General features: G+C 44.9%; 1 protein-coding gene and 1 long non-coding RNA gene across 3 annotated transcripts in view; one reads left to right on the top strand and one right to left on the bottom strand.

Moving 5' to 3' along the window:
* Positions 1-14,861, top strand: part of FTO (FTO alpha-ketoglutarate dependent dioxygenase) — a 372,377-nt gene that overhangs the window by 323,537 nt on the left and 33,979 nt on the right. The window lies entirely within an intron of this gene.
* LOC113936034 lies at positions 666-10,109 on the bottom strand. Of its 2 annotated transcripts, XR_003524186.2 has the most exons (4): positions 9,891-10,109; positions 9,632-9,752; positions 8,066-8,331; positions 666-3,027 (listed from the first exon to the last, which is right to left on the bottom strand). It is a non-coding gene; the product is annotated as an uncharacterized LOC113936034 (long non-coding RNA). The 2 variants fall into 2 exon arrangements; XR_003524185.2 differs by lacking the exon at positions 666-3,027 and having other exon boundaries at positions 8,062-8,331; positions 9,891-10,098.

Below are 14,861 nucleotides of genomic sequence, written 5' to 3'. Positions count from 1 at the left end.
CAGGGCCTAACAACTAGGCAGTTGTGTTGGGATTTGAACCCATCAAGGCAGCTCAAAGCCTGGGCTCGTGACTACTACTCTGTAGACACCGAGTATGCTTTCAAGAAAAATTAGCAGACCCCTGGGGCATGTATTCTAGAACAACAAAGAGCAATCACTTACTAAATCAGATGGGCTCATTTGTATTTCACTTCCAGTCATAGAGGGATGCTAGCTTCAGTGTAATGGCAATTATCTGTGGCATGTACTTTATGGAGGGATTTTGTTTGGTCTGTTGCGGCAGCAAAGCACCACTCCCTTGCTGCTATTCATATTTACTTTCTATTCATCATTATCTGCCATTTTGCTAAATAACTATCCTTCCCGGACATAAATCATCCATAAAAATACTCTGGCTCAGAGAAAATTTTGCCCTGGCACTGCAATGATGAGATAACCATTTTCATCTCTTGTTGAAGCATTGAGATTTATTGGCTTTCGATGGGCAACAGACCAGGCATCACTCTCTGCTAAACAGACTCCCACTTGCATTTATTCTTATTGCATTTAGCGATTCAAAATGGAGCTCTCGGAATCCCTCGAGGGTCCATTCCCAGCCTGGGTGGGGTGTTATTACTTTATATTAGATAAGGGAAGGACACACAAAGAAACATGTGGTGATTCGGATGATTTTTTATTTCCGTTTAGCAGTGATGACAGAATGTCATAGTGAAATGACTTCAAAAGTCATTTTTCCCCACTGCCCTGGTTCTGCAGCCTTGTCCCTTGAGGGCTCTTCCATTGTACAGTGTTATTAATTCTGCTAACTTTCAGACTTCATTGCTGACAACAGGCCTCTTGGCTTTCGCAGCCTATTACATTAAATTTCCCATCAAACCATGTCAGCCTCTGAGGTCACAGATTTCGAGAGAAGCTTTAGATATTTTGCCATCTGACTTCACGGGCAGGTGTTTTCTAAATTGCTTTTAGGTTTGTTTTTCCAGTGTCAGAAATCAGATTGAACCTATTTAAAAAAACTCAGACGGTGAGCGCTCATCAGGATAAGAACAAAGCGGAGTTTGAGGCACGCTTGAACTGGCGCGTGTGCATGCGCGTGTGTGTGTGTGCGTGTGCGCCCGCGCGCCCGCACGTGTGCACTTGTATTTCGGTTGACCTTTCAAAGGGAAAGCAAAGCCTTCCAACCAGACTTCATCCCCGGCCCCACCCGGTGAGTAGAGTGTCTTGTTGACAATCTGTTTTTCTAACACTTACTGAAGCCCCCAAAGACGGTGTGGCTGCCCTGGTGAACAGAGCTATGCGCCACTGACCTTGATTTTGGAGGGATCTGTGAACCCGTGGAGTGGCATTAGAAGGTGGCCCTGGTTGAGGACTAGCATGTCTTCATGCAGGGTCCTCAAGTGAGTTTCAGGTGGCCATAAAAATGCAGTGTTTGTTTTGATGGGTTAGTTTGGGCCTGTTGTTGTGGGATGCCAATCAAGGAAACGCAGAAACCTTCCTCCCCAGCAACATGGCCACGGGCACCACGTTGCTGTCGGAATTACATTCGGAAGGAGGCCTGTGGAGGAAAATGGAACTGGGGGCTCCCTTTAAAAACAGAAGAGAAATAAATGAGCTGCTGTGTTTTTGAAGCCGTCAGCTCGTGAAAACGATTACAAATCATTTGGCACACCCACTGTACCCTCGCCATCATTATTGACGATCAGTTCCAGCTAATATTTCTGCTCTAAAAAGAGTGACAGTGTTAAAATCTCCCCCATTGCTGTTGGGATTTCCAGGGCTGGCACTTAGCAGCCTTGAGGTCCCTTCACTGAGTACCGGATGTGTGCTCGGGAGTCGAGGAGGAGGGAGGACCTCCTCTCTGGCTTCCTCGGTGACAGGTGTTAAACACTTGGGCGCCTCACCTGGGAGCAGGAGACGGCGAGAGCTTGGGCGCCTTGCCGGAGACACTGCGGTTCACGCTGGCCTTGCCCCCTTTTTTCCTTTATCATTTTTGGAGCCCCTGCAGGCTGCCCTGCCCCGAGCCCCCCATGAGCTGGGCCTCCGTGGGGGAGGAGGTGCTGAACCAGGCTGGGGCCGGAGAAGGATGAGGAAGGCGAGGCCGTGTCACTGTTCTGTTTCCCCTGCTAGCAGCCAGAAGGAGAGAGAATCATTTGTGGCACTCTGGGGACAGTTTTGTCACCCTGACAGTAATGCTGTTATGCGGCGGCTTGACACACAGGATGAATCCATAAAGACAGATAAGTAACTGCGAAAGTGGCTGGGGATCAGGCTGAGTGCCACCACTCACCTGCAGTGACAAATAGATAGTCATGAAGGATTGGAAATCCTGCCCAACACGGAGATCTGTCAGCAGAGAGATGGAGTGCAGCCCCGGTGACACAGGCAGCTGGAGGAAAGCGTGCGCGTGCATGTGCGCGCTCCTGCAGGGGGTGCGAGGGGGTGAACTTCAGAGCCTGGTTTGGGGGTGAGGGCGGGCGGTCAGGCTTTCCTGGGACCGGGGAGGGATGCTGGTGCAGGTCGGAGCAAAGGATTTCAACTCTGTTTTTCTTGGTGAACTGGAATTGCGGGTCTTGGGTCTTTTTATTGGTAGGTTCAGGCATATTTGGTTAAGAAGACTGTGCTTCGTTTCCATTTTCCCTGGGATTTTTTTCATACCAATAGGGGTCCCCATCTGCAAATGAAATGAATCCAAGTTTTGCTAGTTAGCAAAATATTACTGCTAAGCTGCTGGTGTCAGAGGTACCAGGCGAAGGGCAGGCGGAAGCAGGGGGCCGCGTATTTATCTTTTATGTTGGAAAGGTTTGTTATTTCTGGTTGGGAATCTGCTTTTCTTCAATGGGAGAAATTCTGAGGGACATCGCTGGAAAAAACAAGCCGTGGGCTGGATCCGCTGTCTCCCACTTGGGCTTGAGATCCAAACAGCACTGCGTCCCGCAGTCTTGAATCTCACTGTTGATACGATGCAGAATACGCTTTGTTTTCATTATTCTCGAGGTCGTGAATGCCTGGCTGTGCCCTCTGAGATTGCTGGGAAGTTATGGAATAGATTTGAGGTGAAAATAAGCATAAATGGTAAGAGTAAAAGCTCCTCGGGTCACTGTCAGGGGTTGGGACAGAAGCCTCGAGATGTAGCGCAGCCATTTAGAAACTCTTTTCTTTCTTTAACCTACGGAGAATATTTTGGCCCCCGGGAATGAATATAAATGTATTGAGGACCCAAAGGTTTCAGACAGGATGGGTCCTGTGTCTTACGTGCATTTTAGCAGGAGGTGGGAATGGAAGCAAACCAATATCCAAGCATCTGTTTTCTATAACAGTGACCAGGATTGTTAGCATTAATAAGCTGGCTGCATGCGGGGTACAGAGAATTGTCTATCAAGTCCTTGTTCTGACTGTTTTTAATGTAATAAGTAAAATAAAAAAAAAGACTTACAGTAGCCAGCTTCTTCTCCCTCTCCCTTCAGATGAGTCCTCTTGTCATATTCCTGTGCTGTCATCTATGGCCACCTGCCTTTGTCCAAGGTGGAAATGTACTTGATCTAGCTCAATTGTACTTACTTTTTACTTCTGGGAACTTAACGTAGGGTACTCGTGTATCTGAAACTCTGTTTCCTCCAGAATGGTTTTGTGTAGCTCCAACTATTACAGCTACTGTAACTATTACTACTTCTGTTTGAGGGCTGTGTACTTCAGCATTTACTCTCCTGTCTAGGCAGGCCCTCGCCATTTTGTATTTCTTTAGAAAATCCTGGGCCCTGCTTGTTGGTTTTAAGATACTTTGTTTTAGCTTATAATTTTTGGAGGCTAAGACTGTTTTAGGGCAACTCAGCTATAATGAAAACATTTTTTGTTTTGACCCTAGGTTCTCAGTGTGACATGTTTTGACCCTATCATTCTAACCGTGATTTAAATTCTGAATTTCCAGAAGCCTTATTAAATATGTCAATTTGTGCACCAGAATGGTAAATGTTCCTGTGAACTTTGACTCCTAAAGGAAACTCTATTTCAAAAGAATAAAAGATTTTCCTGATAAATATGTTCCTCATTTTGGACTAATACTTTCAGTCTGAGTGCTGGAATGGGGAAGGGCCAACCCAATGCCTGTCCCCACTTGCTACCTCATTCGGGGATGAGATTTTACAACCCCCGGCATTAGATTTTTATTTTGCCAAGATCCCTTTCATAATGGGATATAAATCTCCCGAGTGCACACCTGATTACGTAGGCCTGCACGTGAATAAGAAAGAGAGTGAACCACTTGCCATCATGGGATTGCCCAAAACCATGCCAGATAGCCAGCACACAGTAGGCTGACAGGAGCTCTGTGACTGTTTTTCTTAACTTGGGAGCTAAGGTCACCCTCCCTCCCAGGGCCTTTGCGATGAAATGCAAGCCAGGGGTCTTGCCCCAGCAACATATCTCCTCACTTTGATTTGCGCAGACACTCTTAGAAGTTGTCTGCCTCCCGCCCACCTGTCTCACCGGATGGCCATTTTGGGGGTGGGGAACGGCAGCAGGGAGCACCCCAGCCACTGAGAGCTTGGTGCTAACACTTGTCACAGTTACTCTTTCTGTTGTCCTTGGCTGCTTTTGCTGCTGCTCAGTGTGTGTGCCAACTCTGGTCAGGGCCCTGGGTACTAGCATTTGTCAGTACAAAAGTGCCCCGTGATGCTAATACCCTCCCTCAGTTTTAGCTCCAAACCTACCATCTCCAGGAAAGCACTTTGGGAGAGAAATTTCTCCTGTAGGGTTTAACTTATCTGGTTATTGGCTCTCCCTTGTTCCCCAGGTCGAACTCTTCAGAGAAAACTGAGCCACCTTTCATACTTTCCCAGGAATGGAAAAATTGTTTTGGTAATAAGATACACTTTTAAAAGATGGATGTGCCCAGCCCATTTCGCATCGGGCCCATCATCATGTGGCATTACCTCCGCCTCCTCGAAGTCCTCCCCGCCGTCCACCCCTGGTCTGAGTGGTCGTGAGGACCTTTGGTGTGTTTGGAGCCCGTGGGCCAGCAGCAAGCACCTTTAGAAACGATCAGGAGGAGACCCGGTTCAAAGAACTTACCCAGCCGTGCTCTTTAGAGCTGACTAACCACTTTTGCACATGTTCTTTCTCTTGATCCTCTTCACGTGGTGAAGCGAACATGGCAGATAGCAGTGGTACAGTTTTACCGTGGGGCACCTCGGAGGTGGAGAGACCCCACTGCCAAGTGGCTGGGCTGCCACTCACCATAGCATTTTTGCGGTCCTGGGAGATACTGGGCATTGTTTTCCTGAGTGCTTACAGCAGTCCGTGTGCACTAACGAGGTGGGACAGGTGATGATGTCCCACTTTGTAAGTGGGGAGGCTGACGCTTAGGGAGGCTGACTGGCCCTCTTGGGGACACAGATAAAGAGTGACATGGTTGGGAAACGTACCCCAGACCTTCCTCCTCTTAGACCCACACCCCTTCCATTACACCAGGACTAACTCCACGGTCCAGAAAAATCTCAAGAACAAAGCTACTCTGAAGTCGCCGTAGAGCCTCACCCTTCCTAGGATTCCAAATTCCTATGACAGCCAAGCTGTAGTGCCCTGGGGGAAAGCTCCAGAAGGGAAGGTCTCCTGTGGCCGGCTCTTCAGGACCAGGCCAGGGAGGGCATAGCAGAGGGCCCCACACCTAGGGCATGCTCACCCACCCAGTTGGCAACACGGAGATGCTGCTGGTCTAGACCCACATCTGGGCACTGCTCACCTTTTGCTGACTCATGCCCGGAGTGTTTGTAAAGTGCACAGGCTGTAACCCAGAGATGGAGCAGATGTATGGAAGAAGAGTGTCAGGCGTTGCTAGGGACCGACAGGCAAGGTGTCCCTGTCAGTGGGGACAGAGAGCAGACACTGAAGGCAAGAGCCTGCACCATGGAAACCTCCCATCCCCGAAGCGTGTGCTTGGATGGCAGGGGAAGCTGCCACCCATCAGACTGGGCTGCATTTGCAAAGGTCAGGCTTTAATTACATGCACAGTTAAATGGAGATACTGTAGAGAGGTCAGACTCATATTTCTTTGGCCTTCATTAATGTTATTGCTCTGTCACTCTCTCTCTCCTCGGGTTTGTAAATGAAAGTTCCTTTAATACCTTTAAAAGGATTATTTATTTTTAATTGTTTTACCTCTGGAGGGAGAGGTTACTTTTTTTTTTTTTTTGAGTAGTTAAAAAAAAAAAGAAAACTTTGCCTATGCATTTCTTGCTAATTTATTTCAAACCCTGTGCTTTTTATAGTCTTATCTACTAATGCTTTTGATGAAAACACAAGCAAAAACCAGCCAACATGAACAGGTTGAATGCCACATCTGTGCAGAAGATAGCAGCCCTCTTATTTATGGCTCCAAGAAATGGAGCCTAAATTAAGCTAGCTATTGCTGGAGAGTGGATAAGCGGCCATTATGAATTATCCTTAATTATAGCGATTTCCTAAACTAATAAACCTGCTAAATCTTTATTGCAAAGGTTAGTTTACGCAGTGCATATAAAATCCGCATGTGCTCCGCATCAGCCACCAGCTGTCTGACAGTGGGTTGCGATTTTAGTGAGTGTTCACATAAATTTTATGTTGGTTATATTAACAGTCAGTCCATATCACTACCCACAGATGCCAGTAGACATAAAAATTGCTCTCTAGTGAGCCTAAATATCCCTAGAAGCTAGTTGTGTCTAATGTCCCATGTAGTATTTGTACGTGAAAGCACCAGATTGGAGGGTTATTTACAGATGAGTATTTCAATCCAGTTAGTTCATATAGGCCTACTTAGCCTTCTTTGCTGGTTTATTTGTATGCTAAATAATTCACCAAAGGTTCTTGTTTACTTTCTATAGTAGTTTCTATGAAATGCAAACAAGGACGCCAACTTTAGGTGTTCAAAAGGCTAAGCAGCTCTGTGTTTAGATGCAGGTCAGAGCAGCAAAGGGGGCCTTGCCCATGGGCTGTCACTCAGCTTTACACATCCTTCTTTCTTCCTTTCTTCCCCCCCTTCCTCCTCCAGATATAACTGGAGCTTGCTGCTTTCATAGGAATTTTTGGCTGGGCTATCTTTAGTCTAAATTTATCTTTTTCAATACCTGCTATATGCTACCTTCGGGCTTGCACAATTAACCACCCAACGCCAGCAGCAAAGAACACATTCTTGGCTTGGAGAAGCTTCCCCACAGTCCTCTGGGCTGACAAGAATAGGTCAATTCTCTTCTATTCAAATGCCCTTGTTTTCTTCCCTTTTTTTTTTTTTTTTTTGCCTTTTCCTTTTCTTTTTCTTTCTTTTCTCTCCCATGATTTTTTTTTTTTCCTGGTGCATTTCCAAATCTCAAGATTTGAAAGGACAGCAAATAGGACCTTTCTCTTTTCCTGGAAAGCCCCGAGCCAGCCTGACCCCTGTCACTCTGAAGGACAGAAGAGCCAAGTCCAGCTCTAAACGATGCAGCCTTTAGCAGCCCTCAGAATATCTGTTCACCTGGGTGGGAAGGATCATTGTTTTCTGGCGAGGTGACAGTTACCTGACCCTATTGTTTCACATGTCCCCATGGCTCCGTTTAATGTGAGAAATATCTATCTGCCCCTACATTTTGCAAATGTTTATGATCCTAAACATTTGCCCCTAAAGAGATTGGAAAATAGCCTCCTTCATTTTCAGCCCGGTGCTGCCAAGATCATGAGAGAGTTCAATAGCTGTGCTAACTTTTTATTTAATAATATTGATTTTATCATTTTTACTACTTACAATGGGGATTGGTCGGCTGATAGTTATTTGACCTCCCTTTGTGCATGGCTGTGGAGTGCTTCGTGAAAGCTATTGACATATATCTCTCTTCCCCCACTCCTCTTCCAGTGGCCCATCTCTGCAAATAACATTGAGATGCAGTAACTGTTCCCTGATATTGATTTCAGATTGTGTTCATCACACCCTTCCCGGGGCCAGGCCAAGAGCAGCAATCCTGGTTCTGTAAACCCTTGACTACTTCAGTCTGAAGTATCATTCCCACCTTCCAAGCAAGAATATCAACCATATGTGTTTCAAAAAAGAAAAAATTACCCAGGAAAATGAAAGCGTGTTTTGATCTTGATTATTTTTTACACATATATCATTAAACTGATCTCTTCAGTTTTATGTTGGGCTTTTTCTGTAATTTTTTTTTTCCCTTAAGGAATACTAGGAGATCCGTGGTTCCCGGAGCTGGTAGGAGGAACTCTGATTACATTTTAAGCTTCTGGGATTCAGAGTTTGGCACACTCAGCCAGACCCGGGGCCTCTTTGACCTTCGGTTCTCAGCCAGCTGGGGCCGTTCTCACCACCTGGGCCTAAAAAAAAAAAAAAATTCCATGTTTTGCCTCCATGGAATCAGTTGAGATGGCAGCACATTTAAAAGAACCCGAGGTTTAACGTTCAGGGGGCAGCCAGCCTAATCCAGTGATTATAATCACTTTTATCCATAGGAACGACATGACATGTAGTCTGGGTGGATTTGCATACTCATTGAGAAAAACACCAAGCACAGAGCAAATAATACTGGAATCCTAAGTTTTATAGCCCCCCTCCCAAAAAAGCAATAGAGAATCTGCACCAAGAGTGATTATATCTGGGTGATGGGGCTGCGGGTTATTTATTTTGTCTTCGGGCATTTCTACATTTTCTAAATTTTCTTTTGTAGTTAGAAAAAAAAAAATCCCACTCAGAAGTGTTATTTTTGAAAATGGAGAGGTTAGTAGAAGGATTGGAACTCTCCAGAAGATCCCCGACCACCAGAGTGAATGCATTAGCCGAGGTGGAGATTGACTGACTCAGTGCCGGGCTAATCTCGAATCCGAGAGAAGCAGGACAGACATTGCTCCCGTCACAGTGCACCTGCTAGTTCTTATTTGGTGAAGCCACTTGGGGACTGTGCTAGGCTTTACCACTGAAGTGTAAGCTCAAACCAGTTAGGAAGGAGGGCTTTGGAGTCAGACAGGCCTGGGTCTGATTCTTGGTCCTTTCTTTCACCAGCCATGACTTCGAGCGAGTGACTTAACATTCTCTGTACCTCAGTCTGCTCATCTGGAAAATGGATTATTTGAGAGGCTTCACTGCCACAGTATATGTAAGCTTATAACATACTGCCTGGCGTCTAGTAAGCGGTCGGTAAATGGTAATTTGCATCACTGGCATCTGTATAGCAATTTCCTCATCAAAGCAGAGCCATAATGGGAATTAGCATAGTCACAGTCCACAGAATGGTGATTTTTTTTTTTTTCCTCCAAAAGCCCAACTGGGACTCAATTAAGATCTATGCAGTGTCTAATACATGTCAGATTTCCAGGACAAACCTGATTTCGTATAGCACTCTTTGATTAGAGGCAATTTATTTTTAAGTGCATAGCTAAACAAAATTTTGGCTGAATGTTTTGGGGAGGGTTTTTAGAGAAATAAATGCTTCTATCAGGAAAAGAAGTTACAGGTCTTTAATTAGGGTTCTGAAACCCCCAAACACAGCCATACGCGCGCACGCGCGCGCACACACACACACACACACACACACACACACACACACACACTGCCTTTCTCCAGCAAGAATTCTTCCAGAATAATGCTAGAAAACATTAACAGGAGCCTTTAGAATATTACCTTAGTTTTGTTGCAGGGCCAGTTGTGCTCTTCTCGAGCATTTTCCATTTCTGTGGTCAGAAACACTTCCTGAGACCTCGGGTGGCTTCGGATCCTTCCCTGCAGGCAGCCATCTTCAGGGCTGAAAGCAGAGCATAAAAAGCAGCTAAATTAGAGCCTTTACACAGTTGCTGGAACTGGCTTAATGAGAGACAGCGAACATTTTGCAGGCTACTGAACTTCTGAAATGTGACAATCCAAGCAAATGAAATCATGGTACCTTTCATTGTAGTTTAATTGGACTCAAACTTGGCACGAGGGGCCGCTGAAAGCTGTTTTCGATGAGATAGACAGGAATTGTACAACAACTAATTCAGCCCACACAACACATCTTACAACTGTCCAAGCTCCACACTGCGCTCAGGACTGACTCTCGCGGTCAAGAGAGGGAGAACGGCCACGCGTAAAAGCCGAGATCAGAAGGCAGACCCAATCCTGGCATGGTGAATGGCATACCTGTCACCGTGAGTTATGCACTTGAAATAACTCAGCCTCGTGGCAGCCGGTCCAGGCCAATTTATTTTAAAGAGGCAAAAAGGAGCGAAACAAACTTGGGCCCTCTCTTCTGCCTGTTACGGTGTCAAGATATCAGTGTCAAGGAGTCCTCTTACCAGAAGGGTGAGGGTGAGTTGAGCATAAACACCAACAAGGGGGAAGTAGACATGGACCTCCCATTGAGTGGAGCGAAATGGGAATCCCGGTCGAGTAACCCAAAAAGCAGGAAATTACCCGAGCTGTCAGGAAGGGGACCAAAATCCTGTCAAGCAACAGTAAAGGGAATGGGAACCATGGGAGGGAAAGGTACATCGGGAGGGGGGATGATGGGAAGACGCAGATCGTTTTAGGATAGACATGTCCCGAGCCCGGAGGCCCTGGAAAGTTCAGAAGGGGATCTTGGCTTCCTTGTTGTGTCTGCGCATTGCATGAGTGTCCCCCACCGCCCCCCTCCCCCGGGGTGAAACAGACTGTGTAATCCCAGCCTCTTCTGGTCTGACCATCCCACCTACCACTCGAGTCCACGTCCGCTGTGGTTATGGGTCCAGGTTTAGCCAGTAAGGCTGGGAGAGTGGACAAATTGGGTGCCTGCATGTAACGGGCCATCCTGGACATTGATTTTTGAAGGTTCATTAGATAAATGCTGACATCACAGATTGATGTCTCTTTAAACCAGTACCTAGCGCAGGACCATCGAGGGAATCAAAAATATTGATGTAACATGTTTGAGTAGAAGGCTCACTGGAGAATTCCCCTGCCTAAATGGGATCCATCAATTTAGGCTTTCTTTAATTATTCTAATTTCTGTGCGCCGCATCAGGCGGGGAGTTTGTCTGCAGGAACTGGTTTTTATGGGGAATGCTGCTCCCACTTTAGGGGCCAAGGAAGGCCAGACAGGGGGCGCATGTCTATTTTTCATTGTTCGAGCTGCTGTTTAGTAATTAAAATTTTTGATCATAGCCTAATTTTCCCATACAGTGTGGCCATGGAATTGACAAGGGACTGATTAATGGGCCGACCCTGGGGCCAGGAGGCTGCTAGGTTGTTCTCTTGTGGAAGGCATGCTGGCAAAATAAAGTTGATGGTTTTGTTTGTGTTTAACCCCTCACCTTGGCACTATCAATACATTGAAGACATCATTTGTATCTGCAAGTGTTTCTTTAATTAAGACCTTCTAAAAATCTTTCCTATTGATTCATTCCATTATCCTATTGATTAACTGCAGTGGATCATGTACTTGGTCTTCAGCGGAAGGCAACAGTCTCGGCCGTCTGTCACGACTATAGATGCAGACCACAGGCAGCTAGCATCCAGCGCCCAGGGCTGGCAGGAGTGCCTTGCGTTCTAATGAGGCGTCGGGGGTGGCTCGGTGGGGCTTGCTGAACACCACCAAGAAAGCCAGTTGTCTCCTGCTGGAGGGGTGGCCAAGCATAAAGCGTTCCTTCCAGTTATTTATACTGCAGCCGCTTAGCAAGCAGTATGCGGAGATGGGGTGGGGGGTCCTTGCAGGCTTGCGTGGGGGATGGGGACAGAGGATTCTGCTCTGCATCTGAATTGGGAAATCTGGAGCTTTGAAACAAAAAGCAAACTCAGAAATCAGGATGCCAGGCTTGGTTCCGAGACAGGCTGTCCATCTTCCTTCACCCGTGCCCTAGCTTTGCCCCGGCTCTAGCTTTGCCCCCGCCCTTATGTTAATCAGCCAGCTCCCAGACTGGCTGCAGGTGCCACAATGGACTTCCTGTTTGAGAGGAGCTCCCCTCTGCCTGGCTCAGAAGAAAGAGCTGGCCGCTGTTATACCTCCTGCCGTTGGCCTCGGATCTAAATCATCCCCTGGTTTTAAAAATTAAGAAACCTGTGGCTGAATTAGCTCTTTAAACTTGGTGTTTTGAAATATTCTTGAATGTTGACAGTCCCAAAGAATGCTCCTGGCTGGGGTTTGAGGACAGAAGGACTTTGGTATTGTGGGATATGCAAAATCACATGAGATCATGCACTCAAAAAAGAATGGAAAGCACCCAGCACATAGTAGGTGCTCGCTCAATACATCAATAATTGTTGACCTGCCAACAGTTCGCTTTCTCCTCCCATACATCCTGTTGCATCCCCCATGCCTTCATCCTGCAAACAGACCAGAGCAAATGGCTTTCTCAAGAGTCAGGATGCCTCTTTACCCAAATGGAAACCAGTAGAAAAGAAACAGTGTAGAAGCAGGGCTGATGGACAGGAGACAGATTAAGTTAGAGAGTAAGATGGCTCTCTGCTCTCTTTAGTAAGTGGATGAATTAATTTTTACTCTCAGAGTGAGAGGTCCTAAGACTTTGAAGCATCTCACCTCAGCAAGGTCATAATGGTCTTCACGGTCAAGCTCGGCCTGGGTTTTCAGTAATGCATGTGGTCCCCGAGTTCAAGCCAGTGGCTTCTTTGTCCCTGAGAAAGGAAGCAGAAAGTGCCCCCACATGTGGTTGGGGGTTGAGAAGGTGGGAATGGGAAAGCTGGTGGTTGCCAGAACTCTTTTTTTTTTTTTTTTAAATATGAGTATTTAAAATAAGAATTTCCACCCTTATAGAACTTTAAAATCAAAATCGAGTGCAAATTCATGGCCGATTTGTGTTTCTCCTATCGGCTGTTATTAATAGCCAGTTGTTTGTGCCAAACCAAATACTCAGTTTCCCTTGGCACCAAATTTCATGTTTTGGGTGTCCTGCATTCTGTCCGGTGGGTTAACATTGTATAATGGACAAACTGTTTTTTCAGGCCAGGGACCTGACCATCCCAACTGCCAGTTCTACCCTTGTAAACTTTTGTAAATGCCTCATTTCCACATTTCTGTAAACTATGTCATTGCGTAGATACTCCAGACTCTTCTCCCAAAAAAGGAAGAAACTTATTTAGATCTACATGGACTTTTCATAAGGTAACGTCTACCTGAATGGACGTTATTTATTATTTATTATTTAGAAAATAATAGTAACATTTTTAAGGCTCAGTACTTCTGAGTTTGCTTTTTCAATGAGCATGTTTTAAGTTATTTTATCTGTGCTAATTAAAATTATTTTTCGAAAATCCAGAGAAGTATAAGACAGAAAAGAAAAGCCTCCTATAGTCCCCACTGCCTTATGATAACCACTAAGAATGTTTTAGTGTACTGTCTTCCAATCTTTTTTCAGTGCATTCATATGTACATATATATATTTTTATATATATTTTTAAAGCAAAATTTGGGCCATAGTATTTTATAATATACTATGTATATATACTAAGTATATATAATATAATGTTTAAAGAACTGAAAAACCGCCTGTGATATAGGAAGTGAAAACCTGTTTTCACTTCCTATATCACAGGTGGTTTTTCAGTTCTTTAAACATTCCCTGGGAACATGATTGTTAATAGAAACTGGTATAAATATGCCGTCTTTATTTAATTTTTCTCCTACTCTTGGACATTTAGGTTGTTTTCCTCTTTTTCCCTTATCATATGAAATGCTGGGATGAATATCCTTGTCTGAGCATTTTGTGTGAATATTTATCACCTTCGGATAAATTCCTAGAAATTGAATTGCTGGGTCAAAGGATACACACATTTTTAAGGCTTCTGACACATATTACCAGAATGTTCTTCCAAAAGGTTGAACCAATTATATAGTCTCCCCCAGCAGTCTGTGAGCATGCCTGTTTTCCTGCACCTTCCCCGGTACTGGAAACAGTGTGTGTGTGTGTGTGTGTGTGTGTGTGTGTGTGTGTGTGTGTGTGTGTGTGTGTGTGTGTGTGTGTGTGTGTGTGTGTGTGTGTGTGTGTGTGTGTGTGCGCGCGCGTGTGTGTGTGTGTGTGTGTGTGCGCGTGCGTGTGTGCGTGTGTGTGTGTGCGTGCGTGCGTGCGCGCGCGCGCGCGCGTGCGCACGTGAACTGTTTCAGTTTCATAGATTAGGAAAACAGTACATCATTTTGATTACTAATGAGGTAGAGGCTTTTTCTCATATTTAAATAGCTGTTTCTGTTTCTTCTCTTGTGAAATAATTTATCCGTGGCTTTGCCCATTTTTATTGGAATGTTTGGCTTTTCCTAATTGACTTGAAGAATATTTTTCTTTTTTTTATTATTATGTTATGTTCATCACCATATATTACATCATTAGTTTTTGATGTAGTGTTCCATGATTCATTGTTTGCGTGTAACACCCAGTGCTCCATGCAGAACGCGCCCTCTTTAATTATAGGCCCATTTCATAGATAATCAGATTAGGTTCTTATAATCAGTTTGGATTTTTCAGGTAGACGTTAAGCAATATTTGGAATATCTGTTGATAATGGCAATGTCATTAATGTACTTTTTACTTTTTAAGAAATAGGGAGTTTCACTCTGATAAAAAAGATATATGAAAAAGAATCTGACAGTGTCAGTCCAGCTTGAGTTAACTATCCCAGGACACTACCAGCATTTTATTACAGTTGTCAAAAAAAAAAAAAAAAGAAACCAACAATTTTATTGTTTTGATTATTGAGATCCAGCCACAGATCAACTGAGCAATTAAAATCTCTAAATAACGTTCTCTGAATTGTCCAACAAAGGATTAGTTCCCAGTGGAAAGGACTTTTTTAAAGAAGATAGTTTTCTCTATAATGTCTGTGCCAGTAGATGGTCGCACTAATTGGAATATACAGAAATATTTTACCAGTTTAACAATGCATGACATCCTAA

The sequence above is a fragment of the Zalophus californianus genome, chromosome 17 (genome assembly GCF_009762305.2).
Source record: "Zalophus californianus isolate mZalCal1 chromosome 17, mZalCal1.pri.v2, whole genome shotgun sequence".
NCBI classification, from domain to species: domain Eukaryota; kingdom Metazoa; phylum Chordata; class Mammalia; order Carnivora; family Otariidae; genus Zalophus; species Zalophus californianus.
This window is presented reverse-complemented; position numbering and strand designations above follow the sequence as displayed.